This window comes from Oncorhynchus tshawytscha, linkage group LG02 (genome assembly GCF_018296145.1).
Source record: "Oncorhynchus tshawytscha isolate Ot180627B linkage group LG02, Otsh_v2.0, whole genome shotgun sequence".
Classification (NCBI taxonomy): domain Eukaryota; kingdom Metazoa; phylum Chordata; class Actinopteri; order Salmoniformes; family Salmonidae; genus Oncorhynchus; species Oncorhynchus tshawytscha.
Genome location: NC_056430.1, coordinates 32,459,602 through 32,470,667, shown reverse-complemented (window position 1 = coordinate 32,470,667; position 11,066 = coordinate 32,459,602). Strand labels below are relative to the sequence as shown.

The window sequence follows — 11,066 nt, the reverse complement described above, 5'->3', positions numbered from 1 at the left end:
AGGCATTTGTTTTGTCACACAACACAATGCCACGGATGTCTCATGTTTTGAGGGAACATGCAATTGGCATGCTGACTGCAGCAATGTCCAATAGAGCTGTTGCCAGATAATTTAATGTTAATTTCTGTACCATAAGCCACCTCCAAAGTAATTTTAGAGAATTTTGCACTACGTCAAACCTTCACAACCGCAGACCACATGTAACCACACTAACCCGGACCTCCAGATCTGGCACCAGCGGGATCGTCTGAGTCCAGCCATCGGGCAACTGATGAAGATGTGGATTTTCACAACTAAAGAATTTCTGCACAAACTGTCAGAAACCGTCTCAGAGAAGGTCATCTGCATGCTCGTTGTCATCACCAGGGTCTGCTCACCTTCAATGACTGGCACACGGGAGAAGTGATCTCTTCACTGATGAATCCCGCAAGGATCGGTACACAATTCATGTAAGCTGAAAATGTCCCAGTTCTTCCATGGCCTGCATACTCACCAGACATGCCACCCATTGAGCATGTTTGGGATGCTCTGGGTTGCCGTGTACGACTGCGTGTTTCAGTTCCCGCCAACATCCAGAGGCTTTTTTTCACGCCCCCAATAGAAAACGTCCTCCCACGACAAGTGGTGTATGACGATATCCGCTTGTCGTCTGTAGTCTCGAAATTCGAACATCGAGTTTACCCAGTCACTGCTCAATTTGCCATGAGTGATGTGGCTAATATCGTTTACGAACATTCCCAGGTGAAGAGATCTATACTTGATAAGGATACAAGTTCTTCCACAAACAATATATATTCAACTATCAATGTAAGTTAGTACTTGAAGCGACCAGTTGAGATAGATAGCTAACTAGCCAACTTTGCTTGCAAGCTAACAGTAGCTAAGACATTACCAAATTGGTTAGCGCTAACGTTACTTGTTAGAGGGCTTGCTTTTGTGTAACAAATCACCTAGCAACCGCATCAGACGCCATGTTGGAAGACCAAAGTCAGTCTGTTGGAAGCCGTTCAACTGTTCACATGGCTGGCTGGGTTGTGCTACCACTGGAAACATTGACCGTTATAGTAATTCATTTTTCTAAGGACCCAGAAAACGGAGGCAGTGGGAGAACCTATTCTAGTGAGTAAATATATTTTGAAAATGATCAAAAATATGTATTATTAGCTAGCTAACTTGCTACAGAAACTTAGTGTGCTGCCTCAGGCTAACTAAAATGAGCTGCTACGTAACGTATTGTTCGTCTTTACATACTGTATAACTAGCTAAATTAATTAAATATCACCAGCTTGCTAGTTTCGTAGTATCTAGTTAGCCAGCTATCTTAAGTATTTATGGTTGTAACTCTAAATGCAATTGTGGCTAGATACCTAGCTAACAGTAACAGCCAATGGAAGAGGGTGAAAGGATTCGCTAGCAGTTCCAGCTGTCGGAGAAGGGAGAGTAGGCTACTCTGGATAGGGCAGGTACCTTTGTGGGAGGACATTAAGAAAATATTCTCCAGTTACAGACCCTAGGGAGAAAAACTATAAGGACAGAGATATATAGCAACATAATATTCAGTGCTTTCTAAGTAGAGTATAATGTAGCCTGTTTCTTTGTGATGTTTTCTGTCCTCCGGTACAGAGACTTAAAAAACCCTGTCTGCAGATGAAGAGGTCCCAATGACTGTCCGAGAGAATGAAGGTACATCCTTCTATACCATGGATTATAAGTGTACCTATGTAAGCATATTTTGTGAACAAAAATACAGTTTAAAAGTCACACACAATGTATAAACCTATTACAACTGGAGCAGGCCAACACTGTAAAAACAATACCAGTAGACAATGTATTTGGGGCAAATTAATATACTGGATTTTGTACATGCCTTGTGCTGACATGAAATAGTTCAGTGCAAATCCAACCCTTGTAATCTAGGTGGTGAAATGTCTGGAAGCAGGAAATTATGGGATCATTATCTTAAAACATGAACACAACTACTACCACAAAGGTCAATGTCAGATACATTTCTACCAGGTCTGAGTGGCACTTGGAGGTGCTAATGTGATAATGAAGATGGTTTGCCTAAGACTACCACAACAATTACATTGTCTATGCTAAATGTGTTTAAACTGTAAAATAAATAAAATAGTTGGGCTATAAGAACTACTTTTTATTCAATGGGGCTAGGCAAAGCAGAGATTACAACATACTTTTAATTTCACCCATACAACAATATAGCCAATTTATTAAAGTACAGTATGTTTACCATATCATAAACAATGGTTGTTTACACGTTCCAAATTACATTTTATATATACGGTTTAAGGGGGCACTTTTGTCATGACAACAAGGTGCTCTACTCAAATGGCACAACATAATCATTCAGGAAGTTCAAAGCACAGCATATGACAACCATCTTGTAAAACTGAGGGATGCCTCCTTTAATTTCTGGAAAAGGACGAAGTAGTAGAAGTAGAAGCTGATGATTCTGCAGCATTGCTCATTTTCAAGTGGGATTCCAGTCGACATGGGTGTCTTGATAGTAGAGGTGGACCGATTAATTGTAATGGCCGATTTAATTAGGGCTGATTTCAAGTTTTCATCGGAAATCTGTATTTTTGGACACCAGGCAAGTCAGTTTAGAACAGCACATTCTTATTTTCAATGACGGCCTAGGAACGGTGGGTTAACTGCCTTGTTCAGGGGCAGAATGACAGATTTTGACCTTGTCCGCTCTGGGATTCGATCTTGCAACCTTTCGGTTAATAGTCCAACGCTCTAACCACCTGATTACATTTCACTCCACGAGGAGACTGCCTGTTACGCAAATGCAGTAAGAAGCCAAGGTAAGTTGCTAGCTAGCATTAAACTTATCTTATAAAAAACAAGCAATAAATCATAATCACTAGTTAAATACACATGGTTGATATTACTAGTTTATCTAGCGTGTCCTGCGTTGCATATAATTGATGCGGTTCATATTTGCGAAAAAGGACTGTCGTTGCTCCAATGTGTACCTAACCATGAACATCAATGCCTTTCTTAAAATCAATACACAAGTACATATTTTTAAACCTGCATATTTAGTTAATATTGCCTGCTAACATGACTCGTTGCGAACTGTGAAGACTATTTCTTCCTAACAAAGACAGCCAACTTCGCCAAACGGGGGATGATTTAACAAAAGCGCATTTGCGAAAAAAGCACAATCGTTGCACGACTGTACTTAACCATAAACATCAATGCATTTCTTACAATCAATACACACAAGTATATATTTTTAAACCTGCCTATTTAGCTAAAAGAAATCCACGTTAGCAGGCAATATTAACCAGGTGAAATTGTGTCACTTCTCTTGCGTTCATTGCACGCAGAGTCAGTGTATATGCAACAGTTTGGGCCGTCTAATTTGACAGAATTTTACGTAATTATGACATAAGATTGAAGGTTGTGCAATGTAACAGGAATATTTAGACTTTTGGATGCCACCCGTTAGATAAAATACGGAATGGTTCCGTATTTCACTGAAAGAATTAAACGTCTTGTTTTCGAGATGATAGTTTCCGGATTCAACCATATTAATGACCTAAGGCTCGTATTTCTGTGCGTTATTATGTTAGAATTAAGTCTATGATTTGATAGAGCAGTCTGACTGAGCGGTGGTAGGCACCAGCAGGCTCGTAAGCATTCTTTCAAACAGCACTTTTGTGCGTTTTGCCAGCAGCTCTTCGCTGTGATTCAAGCATTGAGCTGTTTATGACTTCAAGCCTGTCAACTCCCGAGACTAGGCTGGTGTAACCGATGTGAAATGGCTAGCTAGTTAGCGGGGTGTGCGCTAATAGCATTTCAAACGTCACTCGCTCTGAGACTTGGAGTGGTTGTTCCCCTTGCTCTGCATGGGTAACGCTGCTTCGAGGGTGGCTGTTGTCGATGTGTTCCTGGTTCGAGCCCAGGTAGGGGTGAGGAGAGGGACGGAAGCTATACTGTTACACTGGCAATACTAAAGTGCCTATAAGAACATCCAATAGTCAAAGGTATATGAAATGCAGATCGTATAGAGCGAAATAGTCCTATAATTCCTATAACAACTACAACCTAGAACTTCTTACCTGGGAATATTGAAGACTCGTGTTAAAAGGAACCACCAGCTTTCATATGTTCTCATGTTCTGAGCAAGGAACTTAAACATTAGCTTTGTTACATATTACACTTTTACTTTCTTCTCCAACACTTTGTTTATGCATTATTTAATCCAAATTGAACATGTTTCATTATTTATTTGAGGCTAAATTGATTTTATTGATGTATTATATTATGTTAAAATAAGTGTTCATTCAGTATTGTTGTAATTGTCATTGTTACAATTAAATGTAAATCTCCCGATTAATCGGTATAGGCTTTTTTTTTGTCCTTCAATAATCGGTATCGGCTTTGAAAAATCATAATCGGTCGACCTCTACTTGATAGGTCAGCTGGTGAACCTCAATTAGTACATAAACAAATGAAAAGCACTCCTGATGTTAAAATATCACTTCTTCAGGGCACCTGTACCATCACTTAAGTGTTTGGTTGTGTTTAATTCATACAGGTGTTTTAGTATCATATAAAGATTAAATCTACTGTTGGGCTGGAACAGCCAATAGTCAACACAGCAGTTTGTCCTATGTCCATATATTTTCCCTCTTTTGAGTAAAATGTTCAACAAATTCTCAATGGGTTATTATGTGAATATATGATAACCACTGGAGTTTTTTGGACAATAATGTTCTCCAGGCTATATGGATGTCATATTGTACAATTTGCGTCTCCCATTTTCATTGTTATGGCTAGAAGGGATCCAGCTTTTGTCAAATTAAGTAATATTTGACATTTCGTAGCAGATTAGGAGAATTAACATTGCTGGTTAGGATAATTAAATCAAATCAAATCAAATTTATTTATATAGCCCTTCGTACATCAGCTGATATCTCAAAGTGCTGTACAGAAACCCAGCCTAAAACCCCAAACAGCAAGCAATGCAGGTGTAGAAGCACGGTGGCTAGGAAAAACTCCCTAGAAAGGCCAAAACCTAGGAAGAAACCTAGAGAGGAACCAGGCTATGTGGGGTGGCCAGTCCTCTTCTGGCTGTGCCGGGTGGAGATTATAACAGAACATGGCCAAGATGTTCAAATGTTCATAAATGACCAGCATGGTCGAATAATAATAAGGCAGAACAGTCAGGTGGAAGTTGAAACTGGAGCAGCAGCATGGCCAGGTGGACTGGGGACAGCAAGGAGTCATCATGTCAGGTAGTCCTGGGGCATGGTCCTAGGGCTCAGGTCAGTTGAAACTGGAACAGCAGCATGGCCAGGTGGACTGGGGACAGCAAGGAGTCATCATGTCAGGTAGTCCTGGAGCTCAGGTCCTAGGGCTCAGGTCCTCCGAGAGAGAGAAAGAAAGAGAGAAGGAGAGAATTAGAGAACGCACACTTAGATTCACACAGGACACCGAATAGGACAGGAGAAGTACTCCAGATATAACAAACTGACCCCAGCCCCCGACACATAAACTACTGCAGCATAAATACTGGAGGCTGAGACAGGAGGGGTCAGGAGACACTGTGGCCCCATCCGAGGTCACCCCGGACAGGGCCAAACAGGAAGGATATAACCCCACCCACTTTGCCAAAGCACAGCCCCCACACCACTAGAGGGATATCTTCAACCACCAACTTACCATCCTGAGACAAGGCTGAGTATAGCCCACAAAGATCTCCGCCACGGCACAACCCAAGGGGGGCGCCAACCCAGACAGGATGACCACAACAGTGAATCAACCCACTCAGGTGACGCACCCCCTCCAGGGACGGCATGAGAGAGCCCCAGTAAGCCAGTGACCCAGCCCCTGTAATAGGGTTAGAGGCAGAGAATCCCAGTGGAAAGAGGGGAACCGGCCAGGCAGAGACAGCAAGGGCGGTTCGTTGCTCCAGAGCCTTTCCGTTCACCTTCCCACTCCTGGACCAGACTACACTCAATCATATGACCCACTGAAGAGATGAGTCTTCAGTAAAGACTTAAAGGTTGAGACCGAGTTTGCGTCTCTGACATGGGTAGGCAGACCGTTCCATAAAAATGGAGCTCTATAGGAGAAAGCCCTGCCTCCAGCTGTTTGCTTAGAAATTCTAGGGACAATTAGGAGGCCTGCGTCTTGTGACCGTAGCGTACGTGTAGGTATGTACGGCAGGACCAAATCAGAGAGATAGGTAGGAGCAAGCCCATGTAATGCTTTGTAGGTTAGCAGTAAAACCTTGAAATCAGCCCTTGCTTTGACAGGAAGCCAGTGTAGAGAGGCTAGCACTGGAGTAATATGATCAAATTTTTTGGTTCTAGTCAGGATTCTAGCAGCCGTATTTAGCACTAACTGAAGTTTATTTAGTGCTTTATCCGGGTAGCCGGAAAATAGAGCATTGCAGTAGTCTAACCTAGAAGTGACAAAAGCATGGATTAATTTTTCTGCATCATTTTTGGACAGAAAGTTTCTGATTTTTGCAATGTTACGTAGATGGAAAAAAGATGTCCTTGAAATGGTCTTGATATGTTCTTCAAAAGAGAGATCAGGGTCCAGAGTAACGCCGAGGTCCTTCACAGTTTTATTTGAGACGACTGTACAACCATTAAGATTAATTGTCAGATTCAACAGAATATCTCTTTGTTTCTTGGGACCTAGAACAAGCATCTCTGTTTTGTCCGAGTTTAATAGTAGAAAGTTTGCAGCCATCCACTTCCTTATGTCTGAAACACATGCTTCTAGCGAGGGCAATTTTGGGGCTTCACCATGTTTCATTGAAATGTACAGCTGTGTGTCATCCGCATAGCAGTGAAAGTTTACATTATGTTTTCGAATAACATCCCCAAGAGGTAAAATATATAGTGAGAACAATAGTGGTCCTAAAACGGAACCTTGAGGAACACCGAAATTTACAGTTGATTTGTCAGAGGACAAACCATTCACAGAGACAAACTGATATCTTTCCGACAGATAAGATCTAAACCAGGCCAGAACTTGTCCGTGTAGACCAATTTGGGTTTCCAATCTCTCCAAAAGAATGTGGTGATCGATGGTATCAAAAGCGGCACTAAGGTCTAGGAGCACGAGGACAGATGCAGAGCCTCGGTCCGATGCCATTAAAATGTCATTTACCACCTTCACAAGTGCCGTCTCAGTGCTATGATGGGGTCTAAAACCAGACTGAAGCATTTCGTATACATTGTTTGTCTTCAGGAAGGCAGTGAGTTGCTGAGCAACAGCCTTCTCTAAAATTTTTGAGAGGAATGGAAGATTCGATATAGGCCGATAGTTTTTAATATTGTCTGGGTCAAGGTTTGGCTTTTTCAAGAGATTCAATTAGGTTTGGAAAAGGGTTAGGTTAGCTAAAATGCACCCCCAGAAAGACTTTTGATCTTAATTTAACACAAACGGGATCCCTTCTAGCCAGGTCCACTTTTCGGCCTAGATTGGTTGCATTCAAGGGAAGGTTGTTTTTATTGATCTGTTGTCAGTGTCAGTAGAGTAGGTCTAGGCTACTATCGTATTAAAAGAAAGCATATGTTAATGTCTCCGGTCATATAAAGTGTAGTAGATTTGCATGAAATGTTTATCAAAGGCCACATTTTTCCTGTGCAAAGCAAATAAACATCTCTGATATAGCCTATGCCATTACTTGCTTATTGATAGCCTAAATTATCACTATCCAATGTACTCATCACATTAGGAATAGTAGCCTTACATTAGTCTGCACATGCGATGATAGGCATGCAATCCATTTCTATGGTAAAAAAATATAATCTCGTGACACATGCTATTAACATTAGCTGGTCTACAAGCTATCTCTAGCTAGCAAATTCTGGTTAGGTTACTGTTGTTGTTAACACCTGGTTAGCATAATAGCTAAACTAAACTCGAAATCGATCAGACTTGACTTATCAGTGATGAAATGATTGTAGCAGACCCTGTACTGACAGCTGTCTGGGTTCAGATCTTGACTGGCAAACTTGTTTCTTCTTCTTTTCTGACAGTTCTTGAGTCTTCTCATATCACCTATAATGTTTCATGATTGCAGGGAATCTGTAAACATATTTTTTCCCGTTGTCTTTCCTGCCTTGTTAGAGCAGCCAGATACTCCACGGAAAATGACCGTGGTGATGAATCAACTCGTTTTAGGCACTGTTATCACAGATAGAATTAAAACATCTTTGCTGTTATCATGTAGTTTGGGGTATCCACACGGCTGTATTTGTCGGAAGAATTAATGCAACATGGCCACCAGGAGGCGTCATACGTCAACTGCAACGCCTTTATATTTGTCACACTTAGCTATCTAACTAATTAACGTTAACTATTTGTCCAGCCACTGTAATCTATTATTTGTTTCTAGCTAGCAATGTAGCTCGCTAGCTAGCTAGACAAATCTCAGTAACGTTAAGAGTAGCAATGTTAACTTACTAGTATACATCAATTGATTGTTGTCAACATAACATTCAAATGTAGTATAGTAAACTTGTTTTTACAGTTGGTCAGTTCCATTTTAATGTGAGAATTGAAGAGAAGGAACCATGACCTTGCTGCTGCAGATGTCATACACTGTTCTTGAACAACCTATGTGATACATTTTTTCCCTACATTGCAAGCACCCAAGGAGCCCGTCATTGTAAACCACTTCTGTTCATGTGCAGCTGGGAGAGCTTTGTGCAATCTGGTGCCTCTACTCTTCCAGACTGCACATTACACCACAATGGGGTTGAAGACCGTGCCACCACCATTGCCTTGCACAGGGGTACTGCAGTAGTGGCACAGGCCAAGTTTTGAAATTGAGATCATTTTTCATGTTGTCATAGAGAAGACACATTTAGCATTTTTGTAAACTCATATTACTGCACGTTGTTTTTACATTCATCCTGAATCTTTATTTTTTTTGACCAGAGCCCACTGATGAAATGCTTGTGAGGAAGCCAAGGACATCAGGCAGGAGTGGCATAAAATCCACTCTTTACCAAGCAATCCCTGGTGAGTTACAATTGTCTTACTCTCACACATTGGCTGAAGTTTACAATCTTGGCTGACATTCATTTCTTGTCTATGCTTATTTTTTGTGTTTCAGGGACCCTTCCTGACATGACAGTGCTGTCTGCTGGACCAAGTTTGAGGAGCATGAGACCACAGCCTGCCATTGCCAAGGTGTTGCATGGATTGGAAGAAATTACTCTAAATTTGGTCCAGTGCTGTCATATCAGTGTCCCCTTACTGTCACCAGAGATTATAATGCCTTCAGATGCTCCTGCTTTCCCCCAACTCCCAGTAAAATAAACAGTCATTTAAACTTTGTCCCTACTTGCACTCAGTTTTACCACATGGAGAGCTTAAAGGAGCCACCATCATTGTCATCTACTATTGAGAATGGCACCGTCGAACAGTCTGCCCATCCACTATGGAAGAAATTAGGAAACCACGTGTGACTGCTACCCGGTTTAGTGAGGCATGCCACTTGCGTGGGGTGTCATCTCGCCATGCCCTAGCCATGAGAATGCTTAAAAGTCAGCGGCAAACCGAAGCTATGAGAAAGGGGTTTGAGCCAGAGGTTCTATAGAACTACTCTGAATTGTTTAATGTCTCGGCCAAACCTTGTGATTTCGTTGTGAACCCAGATGCACCCCATCTTGGGGCATGCCCTGACGGGAAAGTTTATGACCCTTCTGCAGCGCCACCCTTCGGGCTAGCCTAGATCAAGTGCCCTAATGTTGAGTGTAACTGATGCGAAGCACATTAAGTTTGTCAATGGCCTGGCCAAGCTCAATCACAGCCACAAATATCACTGGCAAGTCCAGGACCAACTGGCTGTAACCGGTTTAGATTGATGTGACTTTGTTACAAGCACTAGAAGTGATATTACAGTAGAGAGAGTTGAGAGATGATGCTTTGATAGCAGAGATGAGAGAAACTTGACTACTTCTACACCTACATGGATGTGTACTTTAAGATGTAGTGTAGCAGGTGAGCCAATCCCACTTGGCAGGCCACTGTAACATTGTTGCCCAAGGCAATGTACATGTAATGTATTTAACTAATCAAAATTGTATGTAGAGTAAATTATTTGAATGAATTAATTGTGTGATCTTGTTTGTCTATCACGTGTGGCTCAGTTGGTTGAACATGACGTTTGCAATGCTAGGGTTGTGGGTTTGATTCCCCAGGGGACCAGTACGTCGTGAAAGAATGGAAATGTATGCACTCACTACTGGAAGTCACTGGATAAGAGCATCTGCTAAATGACTAAAATGTAAATGTAAGCAATTATTCAACTAATTGAATTGTTTGATATTTGTTATTTTATGACCGGCTTAACATAACATGTCACTGAATGAATAATCAAATGTATTTATTGAATAAAATCTTTAAATTAAAAAAGGATGTTCTCTAATAGATTAATGAATTATGCAAACACTAAATCCAAAAACACCCATCTTATTCATAAAAATGATATATTCAATGAATATTCAAATATTCAATTTCCCAAATTCATGTCTTGTCTAATAGATCAATTTATAATAATCACAAAAAAACACATGTACATGTAGGTATAAAGCTGTTATTTATAATGACCTAATTCATTTAACTTAAATCAATCATTGATTTGTATTGTGTGTTCGCACTGCCTTGCTTGAGCATATTTTCACACTTGCTTATCACCCTTGAGATCCAGAGGGCCCTGGTAGTTCATTAAGCAGCAGTTCGTCCACAGTTGACAGAGCCTGCCAGAATGAGTGTGATAATCATGCCCCAGATATGGTACTTCTTCACCCTCCTAATGACTCTCCACTAGCACTCTCAGATGCGAAATAGCTTGCGTTCACTCAGTGTCCTTCCATGTTAGCAGTTGCTCTTTTGATTGGGGGAATGATGAGTGTTGACCCCACATCTGACTGCATCCTATCTATGATGTACCCCTTGTCTGCCATGCATCTATCACCAGGCTCAAACAACTTGGGGATTCCAGAGAGACACCTGATCTGATCAGAGATGGATCCAGTGATAAGCTTGGTGCAATCCAA

At 41.3% G+C, this 11,066-nt stretch overlaps 1 long non-coding RNA gene across 2 annotated transcripts; it reads left to right on the top strand.

Annotated features, from left to right (window-relative positions):
- The first annotated feature begins 813 nt into the window (after nt 1–813).
- LOC112217706 lies at nt 814–10,406 on the top strand. Of its 2 annotated transcripts, none has more exons than XR_002948498.2 (4): nt 814–1,119; nt 1,624–1,683; nt 8,941–9,024; nt 9,119–10,406. It is a non-coding gene; the product is annotated as an uncharacterized LOC112217706 (long non-coding RNA). The 2 variants fall into 2 exon arrangements; XR_002948499.2 differs by having other exon boundaries at nt 1,624–1,721.
- The last annotated feature ends 660 nt before the right edge of the window (nt 10,407–11,066 follow it).